Source organism: Anabrus simplex, chromosome 5 (assembly GCF_040414725.1).
Source record: "Anabrus simplex isolate iqAnaSimp1 chromosome 5, ASM4041472v1, whole genome shotgun sequence".
Lineage (NCBI taxonomy): Eukaryota > Metazoa > Arthropoda > Insecta > Orthoptera > Tettigoniidae > Anabrus > Anabrus simplex.
Window position 1 is genome coordinate 454,204,862 of NC_090269.1, and position 13,435 is coordinate 454,218,296.

The 13,435-nt window shown below is 40.5% G+C and overlaps 1 protein-coding gene across 2 annotated transcripts in view; it reads left to right on the forward strand.

The window, feature by feature from the left end:
• The window catches only part of LOC136875119 (zinc finger protein 782), a 183,997-nt gene that overhangs the window by 48,687 nt on the left and 121,875 nt on the right, over positions 1–13,435 (forward strand). The gene's annotated exons all lie outside the window — the stretch shown is intronic.

The window sequence follows — 13,435 nt, forward strand, 5'->3', positions numbered from 1 at the left end:
ACCCTTTTTCAAAATTACGTGTATACAGATTTCAATACGACTGCAGCAGCTCATATACTGGGCAAAATGGTCCTAGCATAAATATCAGGTACACTCAACATACGAATGCAATTAGGTACAATAGATTTTCCATGGTAGGCCAGCATATACACGATGCTAAGCCCTAATTTTATGGAATAGAACAGGATTGAAATCCTTGATATGCTTAGCAAAGGCTCCCTTTTAGACACTACCGAAAACTGCTACATTCATTTAGACCAATTATTAAATTCAAACTTTAATTTAAGTTACATTTCTGAGAAACCGGAAATCCTGTTTAACCTTCTCATTGCAGTGTTTAATACGAGGTTTGGGTCAAAAGTCGTGGCAACTATTTTTTTCTTGAAGATACCAGTCCGGTTGTAAAATGTGACGTATACAGACAAATGGACAAAGTGTTAACTACATGTGTGGACAATGAATAGCACTGAAATATCATAACACACTAATTTATTACAGTAGTATACAGGGCAATATGGCCTTCCTGGTGCAAAAGAATGACAACACAGTACACATAAAGTTGACATGACAAACCTGGGCCTAAGGACCCTCAAAGTAGTCCCCTGCTACTGACAGCACTAGTGCCAACGATGTGGGAGGCGCTGAATACCATCTGCCTCAGCTTTTGCCGCACCATGTGTGAATCAGGTCACCTGTTGGCGCACATCATTAGCAATGTCCTCTCGTGTTGCAAACCGCCTACCATGTGGTGGTTCCTTAATCTTTCGAATGAGTTCAAAGTCACAGGGCGAAATGTCGGGAGTATAGGGTGGGTACTCCAATTCTTCCCATCCCCAACGTCGCAGTAGCTGCCCTACACACTCTGCTTTATCTGGTGTTTCATTGTCGTGCAGGATTATTGCTCTGTCCACAAGATCCGGACGTTTCTCGCAAATGCCACGTCGTACCTGTCGCACCAGGAAGTCCCTGTAGTACTCTGCAGTCACTGTTCTGCCATGTGGAACGAAGTGACAAACAATGATACCCCTGACGTCGTATGCGATGATCATCATCAATTTGACAGGGGAGGGATTCTTTTTTTTTTTTTTGCTATGGGCTTTACGTCGCACCGACACAGATAGGTCTTATGGCGACGATAGGATAGGAAAGGCCTAGGAGTTGGAAGGAAGCGGCCGTGGCCTTAATTAAGGTACAGCCCCAGCATTTGCCTGGTGTGAAAATGGGAAACCACGGAAAACCATTTTCAGGGCTGCCGATAGTGGGATTCGAACCTACTATCTCCCGGATGCAAGCTTCACAGCCGTGCGCCTCTACTCGCCCGGTGGGAGGGATTTTGATGGATCTTCTGCCTCCTTGGTGATCCAGCATGTCGCCACTCCCCGGAGTGACGTTTCAGTTCTGGTTCGTATGCCCTGGCCAAAATTCATCGATGGCGATTATTCGTTGCAAGAATTGATCGTCGTCCTGTTGCCAGCATGCAAGGTGGTCATTGCGTAGCGCAACCACCTTTAAACTTCCGTCAGTGCATGCGGTACCCACCGCGATGGGATTTTGCACAGTTGTAGCTCATTACGCAATATCCTGTGGACGGTGCGTTTCTCGATGCCACTTGCCCTTTCTAACTCCATTATCGTCCATCTTCATCCAGGAGCTGCTTGATGACGGCACGTGCTATGTCGGTCCGCACACTGACAGGTCATCCCAAACGTTGCTCATCATTGGTTGACACACGTTCTTGCTGTAACATTTCTACCCACCGTGCTCTTGTACGGTATGGTAGGCCATTATTCCCAAGGGCTTCCACTAATTCACTGTGACATTCCATTGCATTTTTCCACCGGAGAACGGCTATTTTGATGTAAGTGCGCTGCTCAACACGGGTTACTTCCATCTCGCAGGACACTCACCAACTGACTGATTTCACAGCCCTCGCTGCACTACTACCAGCTATCACAGAGTCATCTGTTTTTCTGCATACACACTATGTCTGCAGAACTTCCACACAACACATATACGTTTGCGATCCGTTCTCATATCTACAAGAAAAAAAAATAGTTGCCATGACCTTTCCCCAAGCCTCGTATGTTTAAAATTCCAAAAAGTAGCTCAGTGTTTCAGATAGGATGTAACTCTTTGACGCGATATCCCCTCTTACCTCTAAAACCCCCCCTTCTATCGCCCCTGCCCCTTCTCCTCCCTAACACACTCCTTCCTCTCCCCTTCCTTCCCCAGCTGGTCCATGCTGTCCCTGTATGTACCATCAAGGTAATTTGCCCCAGAGTAGTCAGCTGCACCCAGGGGTGCTCAGTTGGAACTAGGATAAAAATAAAACCCTAACAATATATACACCCTGGATTTGATGGGGAACATATAACTAAATATGGACACGGTGAGGTCAAGAAAAAACTATAAATAAAGCAAAGTGAAGCATGACGTCACTTTTGGAGGAATATCTGTTTATTAAAAGAAACAAGCAAAATACTTTTAAAATATTGCGGAAAGCATCAAATGATCCAAGCTTTTGCATGACTCTGATGTTTTCTTTCAGCTTGATGAAGTCCATCTTGAGAATCAGAAATATATTACAAATGTGCAATGAATGCCAACACACATACTTAACATATCAAATCACGTTGGGCTTGTGTGCTCACACCACGTACACTTTGAACTGTAGATGAGTATGTTCCCCTTTCCTGCACACTTGAAGTTGCAGTGGGGTCCCTAACCTTAAGAAAAGATATGATTTAATGTGCAAGAAGAAAGGGGGGTGGGGGGCAAAACTAATCTAACTAAGCATCCTACACCTCGAGTCATGACCAATCTCATGGGCACAACAAACGACACAAAATCAAAATCAATATACACATTCAAAGAAACAAAATAATGTCAGGCCTTACCAAGAAAAACATGCAGCATTCACGCAACTCGCATCCACTCAAAGCCTATATGGAAAATACACTGACTGACAGAGCAAATGCGCAACACCAAGAAGGAGTGGTCAGAACTTTATGCCAATTGCAGGGTAGACTGACGTCACTGAGGTATGCTCATGATGTGAAATGCGCCGCTGTGCTGCGCACGTAGCGAACGATAAATGGGGCACGGCGTTGGCGAATGGCCCACTTCGTACCGTGATTTCTCAGCCGACAGTCATTGTAGAACGTGTTGTCGTGTGCCACAGGACACGTGTATAGCTAAGAATGCCAGGCCGCCGTCAACGGAGGCATTTCCAGCAGACAGACGAGTTTACGAGGCGTATGGTGATCGGGCTGAGAAGGGCAGGTTGGTCGCTTCGTCAAATCGCCGCCGATACCCATAGGGATGTGTCCACGGTGCAGCGCCTGTGGCGAAGATGGTTGGCGCAGGGCCATGTGGCACGTGCGAGGGGTCCAGGCGCAGCCCGAGTGACGTCAGCACGCGAGGATCGGCGCATCCGCCGCCAAGCGGTGGCAGCCCCGCACGCCACGTCAACCGCCATTCTTCAGCATGTGCAAGACACCCTGGCTGTTCCAATATCGACCAGAACAATTTCCCGTCGATTGGTTGAAGGAGGCCTGCACTCCCGGCGTCCGCTCAGAAGACTACCATTGACTCCACAGCATAGACGTGCACGCCTGGCATGGTGCCGGGCTAGAGCGACTTGGATGAGGGAATGGCGGAACGTCGTGTTCTCCGATGAGTCACGCTTCTGTTCTGTCAGTGATAGTCACCGCAGACGAGTGTGGCGTCGGCGTGGAGAAAGGTCAAATCCGGCAGTAACTGTGGAGCGCCCTACCGCTAGACAACGCGGCATCATGGTTTGGGGCGCTATTGCGTATGATTCCACGTCACCTCTAGTGCGTATTCAAGGCACGTTAAATGCCCACCGCTACGTGCAGCATGTGCTGCGGCCGGTGGCACTTCCGTACCTTCAGGGGCTGCCCAATGCTCTGTTTTAGCAGGATAATGCCCGCCCACACACTGCTCGCATCTCCCAACAGGCTCTACGAGGTGTACAGATGCTTCCGTGGCCAGCGTACTCTCCAAATCTCTCACCAATCGAACACGTGTGGGATCTCATTGGACGTCGTTTGCAAACTCTGCCCCAGCCTCGTACGGACGACCAGCTGTGGCAAATGGTTGACAGAGAATGGAGAACCATCCCTCAGGACACCATCCGCACTCTTATTGACTCTGTACATCGACGTGTTTCTGCGTGCATCGCCGCTCGCGGTGGTCCTACATGCTACTGAGTCGATGCCGTGCGCATTGTGTAACCTGCATATCGGTTTGAAATAAACATCAATTATTCATCCGTGCCGTCTCTGTTTTTTCCCCAACTTTCATCCCTTTCGAACCACTCCATCTTGGTGTTGCATTTGCTCTGTCAGTCAGTGTATAAGGAAACAAATTACACTTTAAGCCACACTCTCTATTTGACGCAGGTTCCTAAAATAAATTACTTGACACAAATTCAAAAAATACCAGTGTAGGCTTTAACATTCAGTACATAATTCAGTGTTGTATTCTGAAAAAGATTACCAGGCAAAAATATTCCTCAATGTGGTTATATCACAAAGAAAATCTGAACAAAAAGTCGCGATATAAAACTCTCGTCAACTGCAACAACCGTAGTGACATGGACAGAAACAAATAAATCACGAAGTATAGGCCGCTTATCCAAAAATCTCCTTGGTAGACAAACATAACACTCTCGCCAGCACATGGAGGAATGATTCAAAGCGGTGATTGACGTCTCCCCAAATAATGCAGCAAACATCAAAACCACAGGAACCAACCCTTGCATATGCTGAACAGTCAACATGATCAAGAAAAAGGGTATATAAAATGACGTCGTCTAATTTACGCTTGCATGAAAAGAAACAACATCGCACTGGTCACAAATCAAAGCACTCGCGCTTAAAGTTAAACACGAGTAATAAAGTGGCCAACTCTCTAATAAATATGATAAACTGAAACTAATAAATTGCCACATTGACAAATGATCATGTCTGAACATCGGAAAGTTATTGAAATATCACAAACCTACAACTTGAGAAATACGCATTGATAATAATAATAAAATAATAATAAATTTTCAGATAAATCATTCTAATATTCGGAATCATAATTTATAAGTTTCATTTCCGTATTGATTGTAGCTACAACATAAGATTTATTCTGAAGCCTCCACCTTATCAATACATTTGTTTACATACTATCATTCACAGTACCGGTTTTGACTCTTCAAGGGTCATCCTCAGCTGACAATTACAAATATAGTTCTTAAAAAAGCATCACAATGGGAAATATTGTACAGTCGTGACAATTGTCCAATTCAACAGACCATCTAAAATTGTTGATGATGATGCTTGTCGTTTTAAGGCGCCTAACATCGAAGGTCATCGGCCCCATCTAAAATTAATGATACAATTAAAATAATAAAATAAGTCCTCTTTTCTTAGATTATAAAAGTATTACATAGTATAAAAATACATGTCATTTGCAAATGTTTTTTTAATTTTGATCAGTGTGAAAAATGGAACTTGCAATGTTATGTATGCACTGATACTAGTATTCTTGAAGTGTCCACTATTTTTGCGTTAAAACTTATGGCTAATTGATTAAAACATTTGGGATGTTTATTTTTGCGTTAACTATATTGTTTATTTCACCGTGTTCCTTTGCTGGTAGTATGAGCATCTTGGAATGACTTGGACACTCTTTTTGAGGAAATGGATGGTTGTCTAGTGTTCAGTGTTCAGGCATTGTCAATATGTATGTACAGGATTCATAATATATACTAATGCTGAGTTGATAGTAAAATGCGTTTTTAAGAATAAAAAATTTTTGTTTTTAGTCACGTGCTTCTTAATTTAATGTTGTATAATTTTGTCAAGTGTCTGTTTTACAATACTCGATGTCTTGAATTTTGAAAGATAGCGTGAAGGCTTTTTCCTTTTATGTTGTGCATTACATGGCAGCATATCAATGCAATAAAACATAGTCATTTTTCAGCCATAGGATAACATATCGAAGATTACAAACACAAATTTACAAATATTGAAAATGACATGCAAATTCTAAGTACTAATCCCACGAGCCCCTTACTCAATATAATGGAAGAATTTTATATAAACCTAGATCAATATTCTTAAAAATGCATTTTACTATCAACTCAGCATTAGTATATATTATGAATCCTGTACATACATATTGACAATGCCTGAACACTGAACACTAGACAACCGTCCATTTCCTCAAAAAGAGTGTCCAAGTCATTCCAAGACACTCATACTACCAGCAAAGGAACACAGTGAAATAAACAATATAGTTAACGCAAGAATAAACATCCCAAATGTTTTAATCAATTAGCCATAAGTTTTAACGCAAAAATAGTGGACACTTCAAGAATACTAGTATCAGTGCATACATAACATCGCAAGTTCCATTTTTTACGCTGATCAAAATTAAAAAAGACATTTGCAAATGACATGTATTTTTATACTACGTAATACTTTTATAATCCAAGAAAAGAGGACTTATTTTATTATTTTAATTGTATCATTAATTTTAGATGGTCTGTTGAATTGGACAATTGTCACGACTGTACAATATTTCCTATTGTGATGCTTTTTTAAGAACTATATTTGTAATTGTCAGCTGAGGATGACCCTTGAAGGGTCGAAACCAGTACTGTGAATGACAGTATGTAAACAAATGTATTGATAAGATGGAGGCTTCAGAATAAATCTTACGTTGTAATATTCGGAACTCGAAATGCGAAACTGCGTTCGCGGAACTCGTGTATTAATTACTAATATACAATCTTGATATACAAAATAGTTGTGAAGTTGTCGCTGTCAAAATTCGTGGATCCGAATTCCACTGTCTCATACTCTCTCATTCGCACATCATGCAATAAATGCCAGAAAACGTGACGGCATGTTTCCGTACACTTTGAGCTCCCATTAATAATACTTTAATCTGGTCTTTCCTGACTTTAATTTTGATCCTTATTGACATTTACATTTAAGCCCTGAGACGTACACTGCATCTGAAACATCAAAGCAAAACAAAATAAATAAAAATATATATAAGGCTAAAATAAAAAACAGACTGTTAATAGAAATGACGCTAACTACTCGGCTAAATAAATCAGAAGGAAAAGTAAAAAAGCAAGCTGCCACCTCATGCAAACGGTCTACATTTACGTTACAATTATATTTACATTAGCAAGCTCCCTAACATTTACTTTAAATAGTACGTACTCCTTCCAAACAAAGGCTAAATTTACCGAAATGAAATATCAAAATAAACCTATCCCCTTTTGCAACGTTAAACACGTTCACACTCCCATAATTAGATTGAAAATTCTGTACTCATCTGTTTCGTTGACTTATCACCGTCAGCCTTCAGGAACATCTGACCCCATCTTGTTTTAGCCAGCGATATTGATGTTGATGCCTTCAGAAAAGACTTGGATCAATCATTTGGTCTCCATTCTAGCGTCGAAAAGGTGATGTTTTTTCCGTTGCTGCTTCTGCTTCTAGAAGTCGTCTGAAACATCCCCTCATTCACTATGAAGAAACTAGGTCAAGATTAACCAGCCGGTTACTAGAATACTACAACCGGGGTAAATTCCACTGACCATGAAACCAGTTTCCATTTACTCGCAGAACCGCTTCTCTTATCTACTCCCGTAACTAGGCAAATATTTCCCATTTAAAAGCTGGACTGGAAATTGTAAAGTTTATGTCCTCGGGAAACTATTTCCACAGGCAAGCTACTATGCATTCGACATGATTAAATGAAACGATTCTGTCCCTCTGGAAATCAAAAGTTAAATGCCATTCTCCCAGTGTTAGGAAACTTGTGTGGATTAAATGCAGACTGAGCGTCTTTCAACAACATTTAGAAGTTCCCACACAATCACTCGCGTAAATAACAACTTCTTCTCACAATGTTATCTGCAAAGAATTTTGCAGAATAATAGGGTCATTAACTGACGTGGTCATTGTGTTTGTCAGTTAGTCCTCAAAGGCGCCATTGTATCCTCGATCAGGGCTATCACTTACAAGAATGAAGAATCTTTATTTGCCATCGACCATACACAATAAAATAGGCTTCATCAATTGATAATAATTCAGTACTTAATATTGCTAAGGCTAAATGAACATGCACCTTTTATTAAAACTGAATATTAACATTATTTTTTCCAAGAATGCAGAGGTATTGTGAAATGGATTTTTGGTTAACCAATCATACATTTTTCAAAATGACTTAAAGGAGTGGACCGTGCAGAATGTGGTCATTTATTAAATAATCTTAAAAAACTGATTTTATGTGAGTGAGGAGTTTTCGACAGCATTTGAATTGGGATGTCTGTCTGCTTTGTCCCGAGTATCATGAAGGTGAATGTACTGAATTCATTTATGTTGTTTTTAACATATGTCAATGATGTATAAATATACAAGTTTATAATTGTCAGTATTTTTAAGCTTAATGAGGAGAGGTTGACAATGGTCAATTGCACCAGCCATGCACATTGTTCAGACAACCCTTTTCTGCATATGAAGAATATTATATACATAAGAAGAATGCCCCCATAACAACAGTCCGTAAGTAATGTGTGACTGGAAGAGATCAAAATGCCATCCTTAGGTAGTCACTGCTAACTAAATCCCTCAATTTCCATATCAAATAGGCCACTTGTGATATTTTTTTTACAATCATGATCAATGTGTATTTCCCAGTTTAATTTGACATCAATATGAAAACCCAAAAATTTGACTAAGTGACTTTCAATATCTTTGGATAATCCTAGTGTGAGAAATTGAGTTTTTTCCTGTTTGCACAACAGCCTATTGGATGAAAACCAAGGCACTGCAGTTGCAAGAGCTTCCTGCGACATCTGATGCAAACCTGAGATGCTCTGGTGTTTTGTAATTAACGTTGCATCATCCGCATAGGATATATGAGCATGAGCTGCGACATTTTGCGGTAAATCATTGACTGCCAGAATGAATAAAAATGGACCGAGGACAGAGCCCTGTGGCACACCTGTTGTAACTTTCTTCAAAGTGGAATACCTATTTTTATTTGAGACAAACTGATATCTGTTATTTAAGTATGAATTATGTTTAGTGAGAGATACTCGACACCATACATCTTGAGCTTTGCAAGTAAGATTTCATTATTAATACAATCAAAAGCTTTACTTAGATCACACAATACCAAAGAGATGACCTGCTTGTTTTCAAAAGCTGTTAATATCTGATTAACAATTTCAAGAACAGCAGTAGTAGTATATTTACCTTGTCGAAACCCAAACTGACTGTCGAATAGAAGATGGTAAGTTTGAAAATAGTTGCTAAGTTGATTGTACTAAAGTGATTAATATATTTTGGAAATTATTGGAACAATTGAGACTTCACAATAGTTCTGACAAAATTCTTTGTCCCCACTTTTAAATACTGGAATAACTTTAGAAATTTTAAGTAAATCAGGAAAAACTCCAAACTCTAAACACTTATTAAAAATAAAAGCTGGAGGTTCAGAAATCAAATGTATTATTCTTTTGATGATGTAATTAGATAACCAATAACAATCCATACTCTTAGAATTTGATGATTTTAAGCTAACTTTAATTACTTCATCAGATGTGATAGAAAAATGCCTAGCCAAGATGACTGTGACGCTATCATATCATTAATCCAGCACTTCGCAGTTGTGATTCTTACTTCAAACGTCTCTCGCAGGCTTCTCTAGCCTCTCGCCGGCTTTCAGAAATGCTGTCCATTTGAGTTCTATTGTTCCTTTGTTTGGCTTTGTGTACATCATGTCGAAATTCCACCTTCTAAACTTAGCTGGCGAGCAAACAAACCCGAGCTCCAAGCTCCTTGCAGAAATTGCGACATGTGCTGCTGAATGTAGATGTTTCCTGCCAGTTACTAGCACTTAACAAAAATGAAATATTCTATGTACATTTGAATAAATGACTGATTAATTAAATGAGCAGTTCAATAAGGGCTCATATTCTCCGTACTTCGGCAAAAAAAATCGTGGAATGATTTCCTTTCTTCCATCTCCGCAGTACCTCATTTTCAACTGGGCCTGATTCCTGTCTCCTCCCGTGCGGCCTCTGCTTCTGCTTGAATTCCTCAGCTAATATTAGAGTCTGGCGTTCTTCCTTGAAACGTGCATTTTCTTCCAGCGCCTGCTTACACCAAAGTCATAGTTGTCCTCGTAGCTTCTCGTCGTCCTCACATTCCTCACACTCCTGATTTGTCTCATTCAAATCTTGGTCGAGGCGTGCACGTTTGCTAGGCTCTGGTCCACAAGTGTTGTCGTTGCCGATTTCTTCCTCCGCTTCTTTTTCCCTCTTCCGGGACATCAGCTTCTTCCTCTTCTTTGTCTCCTACTTCCACTTCGCCGTCAGGTTTATAATACAATTTCAAATTGACCGCGTTTTGAACTGTTACATTAGTGCCATCCATGCTCCTGACCTTATAAACATTATTGTTTAAGTTCTCTAAAACTTCATAGGGACCCAGGAAAAGTTTACAAAATTTGGCATATATCTTGCCTGAGGCATGGGATCCAGTTGGCCTCCTGATTAATACCAACTCTCCGACTCTAAATGGTCTATGGAAACGCTTATGACATAATCTTTGTAGTCTTTTCTCGGCCTGTTTCTTAGAGTGCTCAGCGGTCACTTGGATACACAGCTCGTGTGATGGTCTAGGGTCCTGCGGACATGGAAGTTTCTTATGCCATGGTCTTTCTGGATTCCGGTTGAAATGGACAACTACAGGGATTTGTGCACCATATTATTAGTTGGTAATATGCCAATCCAACAGAAATGGGCTTCATACATGTAAATCCTAGAGAACTTTCCTATTTCAGCCATAATACGTTCGTTGGTATTTCCCTGGGGGTGGTTGTATAGAAGACAAAACATGCTTAATTCCTAGTTTCTGCATACTATCTCAAAACACTGCTGACGTGAACTGCGAGCCATGATCCGTTAGCAGGTACTCGGGCTTGCCTAGCTTCGGTATCGCGTTGTTCTTGAGACGGTTAATTACTTGCTTGCTGTTGGCTCATTGTATAGGACTAAGTGCAATCACCTTCGAAAATACATCCATTATTACTAAAATATGCTTGCAGTTTCTTCTACTGGCTGGTAACGGGTCATACAGGTCTGCTGTGAATCGTTCTAGTGGCTTGGTAGGTAGAAGAGGCGTAGGTGGTTGTGATAGAAAGAATTTGGGCTTCACTCGCTCAGTTTGCTCCAAATGAATGTTTCCTTCACTACATTAATCACCTTGTGAATACCTGTGTGTCCTGTTATTCAGTGCACGTCTGCCATTAATTCTCTCTGCAAATCCCTGATTACTACAATACAGAACTTAGTGTGATCCAGGTCGTAAAATTTGTGGAGCATATTGTTATATTAAGGGTACTGTGGTGCTATTCTTTTCACTAGCAAGAATTCTGGTGCATCTGAATTTGGCTCCTTGGTAGGAAATTCGATCAGCGTGCCTGTAAATTTGTCCCTCTGTTGTTTGTCACTCATATTACTGAGCTTGTCCAAGATTTTCTTGCCCTCGTCTGTTCATTGTGATGAATAATAAGCTCCCCTGGGCTAGCATTCCTGCTCAGTGCGTCATTTAACACGTTCTTGCCTGCACAATATTCTAGGGTTAAATCAAATTGCTGTGCAAACAGCGCCCACCTCTTACTCGATCAGAAGCCAATTCCGCTTTCAAAATTAAACTGAGAGCTTTACGGTCCATCACAGATAATTACAGGAAAACCATAAACAACTTTCTTCCAATACTGAAGTGCCGTAACAATGGCTAACATCTTCAGTTCAGTCACACTGTATTTCATTTCATGACGTAAATTTCTACTCATGAATCCTAGGTACCTCCGTGTTCGCTCCAGTCCTTCCTACTCCTGATACAGCATCCCTCCTATTCCTACTCCTGAAGCATCTGTCTGTATTTTATTGTAAGAAATTTCATTATTCCATATTGAACTAAGAATTTTCCACCTATTCAATACATAATTGAATGCTGTTATTCAACTACAACATTTGTAGAATTATACAGAACTAATTTCGACACATAATAGTGTCATCCTCAGCTGTTAATGAAAAATAGGCATACATTCAATTCATAATATGACTTAAAGTAATGGGTGTGGAAAAACTATTTAAAACTGTTTTGAAAATATTAACACATTAAAAACATTTATAACAAGTAGAAAACTTGCAAGTCAGTTATATGTTAAAAGAGTTCATTAACCCATTTGCCTCACATTTAAATACCATAGGAGTTCACTAAGAAATCACATTTAAATTCTCATAGACAGCAGCACAGGGTTAGTGAACTCTATATTGTACATCAGTAATTAGAAAGTCACAGATGTTCAGCATGAGCAAAAGGCTAAGAATAAACACTTGTGTCCATAAAAGAGGGCGTGGCTCAGTGTGCTGTATTTTACATAAACGTCAATATCTCAAAAAGTAATGAAGGTAGGTTTATGTAATTTACACCAAATTAAAGCTAATAAAATAATGAATCCGGGTAATGTGATATTCAAAATTGAAAAAATAAGACTTTTTTGACAATTTCTGGGTGTACACAACCTGTTCTGAGCGCTGCAACATGTCTGTGACAGCTTGATGTGTCTTCAAGATATCCGCCCCAATAATTAAGTGGTAGTGTATCTTCAGCATTATGATGAATGTATGGTTAAAATAGCAGTTTCCAATTTCTACTTCTAGGAACACCTGATCCTTACAGACAGCAATATTATCTGGAATAATCCCTCGTATTTTCACACTTGAAAGCGGTATAGTAGGCACATGTACTTTATTGGGTCTAAAAAGATCACGCTGATTAACGCCCCCGTATCCGTCAAAGTTTTAACAACTATATTGGCAATTTTCACATGAGTAATCGGCAGTGCTCTTGTGGCTATCTCGTCCTTCCTCTTGATATCGGCAACGAATTCTTCTGGATCGACCATCCACGTATCAGTCTACGTCATTCTTCTGCTGCTGTTGCCGTTCTGTCTCCTGCTGCCCCAAGGAAATTGGCGTTTTTTTTCCTGAGCAGACTCAAATCCCTGAGCTAGCGGATTTAAATTGCTCCTCCTGTTCCTTTGTTTCTCGTGCTGAAGTGCCTTGCTCTTGGCTCTGTCACACCCTTCTTGTGCTGCTCTTTCCAAAGTTGCCTCTTTCCATTGTACCTTTTCTGTTTCCTTCCTGGTCAATTCATTGAGATATTTCTCCGATTCCCTTCTGCACTCTTCGTTGTCGTCCCTGAAGTTACGGTGTGGTTGTTCCATTCTCAGCCTCCAGTCCCTATACGGTTTGTTAATACTCTGCCATTTCTGTAGGGGTCGCTAGGACTTTCTTCCCTTCTCGCTGGTCTCCTATCCT